This window comes from Aegilops tauschii, chromosome 5, assembly GCF_002575655.3.
Source record: "Aegilops tauschii subsp. strangulata cultivar AL8/78 chromosome 5, Aet v6.0, whole genome shotgun sequence".
Classification (NCBI taxonomy): Eukaryota; Viridiplantae; Streptophyta; class Magnoliopsida; order Poales; family Poaceae; genus Aegilops; species Aegilops tauschii.
The window spans coordinates 24,476,520-24,482,510 of NC_053039.3; the positions used below are offsets into that span (position 1 = coordinate 24,476,520).

At 46.6% G+C, this 5,991-nt stretch overlaps 1 pseudogene; it reads right to left on the bottom strand.

The window, feature by feature from the left end:
• Positions 1 to 4,104: 4,104 nt before the first annotated feature.
• On the bottom strand, positions 4,105 to 4,739 carry LOC109744341 (thaumatin-like pathogenesis-related protein 4; annotated as a pseudogene).
• Between the last annotated feature and the right edge of the window lie 1,252 nt (positions 4,740 to 5,991).

Consider the following 5,991-nt stretch of genomic DNA (forward strand, 5'->3'; position numbering starts at 1 on the left):
CCCAAGCCTGTTGACTCAGATTATGAGCGCCAAATCAGGAAGGCACATCGAGCACGAGTATAGAAGGAGTCGAGCTCGAGCCAAGCAGCTGCCAAAAAAATGCGGGAAAACCGTTCCCCAGTTGGGAGAACAGGCGGCGCAATCGATCCCCCCGCTTGTTGTGCCAACAACACATAAGAGTACCGGTGCCCTATATATGTGGGCAAACCATTAACGTTCCCCAGCTGGGCAATGTGGTAATAACCGAGGAGCATATAATGCAGGCTGAAATGCTCAAGATCACTGTTGAACAACTCCTCGAGATCGAGCCCATGTCTCCCCTTAGAGAGGAGGAAATAAAACGGAAATATGTCCGCGGTGAACCTTTGGTCGAGCCCGAGGAGGTCAAGAAACTCCCAACGAGAATGTATGAATTGCATGATTGGTACATGAAAGTTACCAAAGAGTTCCAATTGAGAGTCCCGCATGGTGCAAGTCAAGGAAGAGCATTACTTTCATATGAAAGTTGTGTCCATTGAGTATTCAGAACTATTTCAGTTTTTTAATCAAGATGCACTCGACAAATCTATCATCAGTTGCTATTGTCTGTAAGTGATTTCTTTCTGTAATTTAAGCCTCAAGCTAGCTGTAGTGCTCATTGATCGATCATTACCTGTAATTATGATCACTATATATTCTTTTCTGTGGTATTATGTAGGATGGAGATGTATGAAATGAAAAGAGCTGGACGCTATGGCGTTGGGTTCATTGACCCAAATACCATTAATGAACACACATGGAAATAGGAATGGTGTGAAGCAGATGTAGATAAAACATGTAGAGTTCTTGAAGCGCCTCAATACCAATGAAGATATACTACTTCCTTACAACTTCCTGTGAGTCACACTGTCTTGTACTACACATTCTGTTTTTGCTTACTAGCTAGCTAGATGTTGATTAGTGTTATGCACATGCCCGCTTAATTGAGACATGCAAACGTGTGCGCATGCAGTTACCACTGGATCTTGTTAGTCATTAAAGTTGAAGAAGGAACAGTTGAAGTACTGGACTCACTACTTAAAAAGGAAAGTGACTTCACCATCTTGAAGGGGATAGTCGACAGGTAATTCAATCATTATTAACTATATCTCGGCCTATTTAGTTTGTCATTTTCCTGATATCAACTATTTAATAACCCTTATTCATTTTCTTTGCCGACGGGCAGGGCTTGGGCAAAGTTCATCAAGGTGACTCCAGGCAAATGGCGACAAAAGCTGTTTTGGTGTCGACCCAAGGTAAGTAATTAAGTTGTACTAGCTAGCTACCATCTCTTTAATTCTTGTTTCAATACCATTAATTAATTATCATGCTTGATTAATTATTATCTGATTAAATTCTATTCTCGTAAAGGCCCTGAAGCAGGCGCCGGGGACTGATGTGTGTGCATACTACGTTTGCGAGAACATTCGCATGATGGCGTCCGAAAGGAGCAAATCTGATAGACAGCAATGGGTAGGTTTGACAGAATACTATTCACAATTTTTACATGATTATCGATATCTAGTCACACAACTAATACACATGCATGCATATTGATCTCCTTCTTAACAGTTCAAAGACGTGCGGGAGAAGCTCCTACCAACGGAGCGCATACAAGCACTTCAAGAGTAAATAGCGGGATTTTTGCTCGACCAGGTCATAGATCCCAAAGGACAATACTATTACCCGCTACCGCCCCCATACACCACTCCTAATTGTCATCGTGCTCCGAAGGCACCAAGGCAACATGTAGGAGAAATTGATATATATATATATATATATATATATATATATATATATATATATATATATATATATATATATATATATATATATATATATATATGATCGGTTCTACAAGAAATTCTATATATTTATATATATGCATAATGTGTACAATGTAGTATCATAAAATACCAGCAAACGAAAAAGAATTAAATGGAAAACACAAAATTAAAGAAAAAAAAATCATGAATCCAAAACCCACCCAACATTTTAGTACCGCTTGGTGTTACCAACCGGTACTAAAGTGCTCCCCGCCCCTGGCGCTGGCTCGTGCCACGTGGTGGCCCTTTAGCGGCGATTTGTGCAGAACCAGTACTAAAGGGGGGACCTTTAGTCCCCACCCTTTTGTGCCGGTTATAGAACCGGCACTAAACGCCCTTACGAACCGGTGCTATAGCCAGGTTCTGCACTAGTGATGCTACGACCTCTAGCACAATTGTTGCATCACGAGACTTGCCGCAATACATTCCTTGCCATGCCTTGGGGCAAATTTTCCAAGTCCAATGCATACAATGAATGCTACCTAGCATGCCAGGCCAACCTCTCCTCTCATTATTTGCCATCAATTTCTTTGTGTCATCTTCGTTGGGTGCCCGAAGATACTCAGGACCAAAGACACGGATGACCACCTTTGCAAATCTACGCACAGACTCAATTGTAGTATCTTCACCAATGCGAAGGTACTCATCGGCATAGTCAGCCGGAACACCATATGCAATCACCCGCATTTCCGCAGAGATTTTTTGATATGCACTAAATCCCTTTAAGCCCGCAGCATTTCTTCTTTGAGTAAAATACCGGCAATTTGCCTGGCAAGCTTGAACAATTTTGACAAAGAGGGATCGGCGCATTCGGTAGCTTCTCCCGCAAGAGGTGCGGTGGATATGTAGGATTCTCCGCGAAGTAGTCTTGCGTCAACATCTCGTTCCGAAGATGACAATTCCGGGGAATGCAAAGCCGCCCGATGGTCGATCCTCGCCTCCTCTTCCGGTTCTCGTCTTTGTGCTCCTTCACGGCAAGTGCCATGACCAATGTTTGCTGCCGAAAGTTCGCAAGCATGGTCTTAACATCTGAGTCGTCCGAATCGGACGAATCGGTGAGCAAGAACTTCTCGCACGGACTCAACTCCTTCTACATGCACACAGGCGCGTCAAATTAACTATACCGCTCGCAAAAATCACAAGAAAAACGCACTAACCGGTGGCGGACGCGGGCGGGTGATCCCGGGCGGCGACGAAGTGGCGGGCCCGACAGTGGTCGATCCCCGGCGGCGGCAGCGACGAGGGCGGCTCTTCTCGCCGGATCGGGGGGGGGGGTCGGTGCAGCGTCACAGCGCGGGAGGGTGTGGGGCGGCCCCGCGGACCGATTCCGCCCGCAGATTTGGCCGGAAATCGCCGGCGGCGGGCGGGCGGAAGCAAGGGCGGTCGGCGGCGGAAGGGGGGGAGCGCGCGGGCTGAAATGTCCCTCCCGCCAACTGCTTCTGTGTGATGCATGGCACCGCAGCCGCGAGAGGGAAACCCGCGTATTCCCGGGTTGGGGACGGGATTTTGCCGCGCCCCTCAAAAAATTTTGCGGGCCGGGGCAGGATGCGGTGTCTGAAGGGGCAGGTTTTTTCGCCCCTACCCGCATTTTGGAGGTTATTTTGCGGGTCGGGGACGGATGCGGGGTCTGCTAGAGTTGCTCTTAACTTCCGACTGGGTGGAAGTTAGCGAAGTCCTTTAAATTTACATAGATCAGATTAAGAGCTATTAAAGGTACACTCCTGGTCCAGCCTAATAAGAAAATAAGAGAGCAAATTTGCTCGATTAGGTCCAAATTGATCAATCTTGCACAGTCCGATAACTTTTGTATGTGGAATGAAACATTAATAAAACTTTCTCAAAACAATTCCTTTTGACGATGCAAGTATTACACGACTTTCGTTGTGCATGGTTTCATGTGTACATATAGTTTCGTACAAATTTAAATTGATTTTGCTTGTATTTTCGTACTATTTCGGGTTCTACTTGGCTTTATGCATGTCAAACCTCCACTTAATCATTTTCAGAATAAGTCAAACTTCAACAAACCATTAATGAAAGGTCAGGAAAACATGGGAAGGGGGGGGGGGGGGGGGCTGTTGAGCAAAACGGGAAGAACATAAAGAACTGAAAAATATTAGAAATTTGAATTCCTAGGTGCGTTCTTGACCGCACCTATTATGATGCAACTTAAATATTATAAATTGAAAATGAGATATCCTTCACCTTTATTTATCAAATTTATCAGGCACTCGTACATATTTACACGGCCATTATTACATGGAAAATGGAAGTACAAATAGTTTAGCTTCGTGCCGACATAGTATTACACTTCAAATATTATGGTTGTCCGTGGCATGGCACGCATGCGTATGCGTATGGTAGAGCTCATAGCTAGCTCATCATGGGCAGAAGACGACATTGAACCTCCTGTTGCCGCTGCAAGCTTTGGTCCTGACGTCGTTGGGCTGATGGTAGGCGTCGGGGCAGCTGGGGTCGCGGCACTGGATGTTGACGCCGGTGCTGCAGGAGAAGTCCATGGGGAGGTTGTACCCGTCGATCACGGAGATGTCGTAGAAGTCTGTGTCGCCACGAGGCTGAACTCCGCGAGGGTCAGCGGGGGCTGGCCGGAGAGGGTGCAGGAGAGCGCGCCGCCACAGTCGCCGGTGCTGCATCTGCCGCTGTTGCCGTTGAAGTGCAGCCCGTGCGGCCCCAGATCCTGGCGCACCTGGTGCCGTCGGGGATGTCGAGGTTCCAAGTTTCGCCGTTGTTGAGCTGCCGTCCGCCGCCCGCCGGGGTGGCCGCCGGCCACACAGTGAAGGAGCAGCGGTTCGTGATGGAGAAGCTCCTGGCGCTAGCCCCCGCGGTCAGCGCCGTGGCAAGGAGGAGGATGAGCGCCGACGAGGAGGCGGCCATTGTTTCTTGCTTGCTTGACTGCTGTGGTATATTGTTGGTTGAATGGACGGGCTAGCACGTGCTTATTTATAGTAGATAGCTAGAAGAAAATTCAAGATTGGTGGGAACTGCAGTTTCCTCTACATGGATGCGGGAAAGTATCAGATGCTACTCGCTATTAAGTGCTACCGTGATACGGGCTTCTGGGCCGTTGGATCTTAGATCCGATGGTTTGGGGGAGCTCTTGAACATTTTACAGAAACGTCATCCTAAAGTATGAAAATTGCGCATAGATACAATAGTTTTTGGATGCCGTCAGATCTGAAATCCAACGGCTCCTCGATGCCCGTATCACGGTAGCACTTAAGAACCGGTGGCACCTGATATTTTCCCACATGGATGCATACACTACTAGGAAAAGGGCTATAAATGGAATGGCCACTAATGGCACACCAGACATGTGGTGCGCCACTACTATATAGCAGTGACGCACCACGGGCTGGTGCGCCATTAGTGTGAAAGGCACTAATGGCGCACCAGACACACGGTGCGCCATTAGTAACAATTTCTTTTTTATTTTTCCAACCATACTAATGACGCACCAGGGCACAGTGCGATATTACTAGTTCTAACTAGTAATGGCGCACCAGCCTCATAGTGCGCCACTACTATATTTTTTTATTTTTTATTTTTATGCAAAGCTACTAATGGCGCATCAGGGAACAGTGCGCCATTACTAGTTTAATCTAGTAATGGCGCACTGTTCCCTGGTGCGCCATTAGTGTTTTTTTTGGCAAAACTACTAATGGCGCACCACCAGCAGGTGCGCCATTAGTAACCAGGGTTACTAATGGCGCATTTGTTGGTGGTGCGCCATTAGTAACCTGGGACGAGCTAGATATTTTGGACAGCCACACTACCTACTTACTTTTCCCACTTCATTCTCTCCACCTCCTCCTCCAAGCTTGTCTCGGCTGCCTCCTCCTCCTCACCTCATTTGCCTCATAAATTCATCCAAATTAAGTGGTTAAATTACCTTTTTTTTGATAGGTAAGTAAGGGGGAAGCTATCTTTATGTTGTTCTCCCTCCAACAACGTGCACATGCACTTTTTATGGCCTAGCTAGATCTATGTATGTTTGTGGTGTTGCATATGTTTGTGGTGTTGCATATATGTTTGTGTTTGCAGGTACCGGTATTTAAATGAGAAGTTGCCAATATTTTCCGGAATGTTGATCCATTTCCGTTTCGGCGAGAATTTTGGCACTATGCAT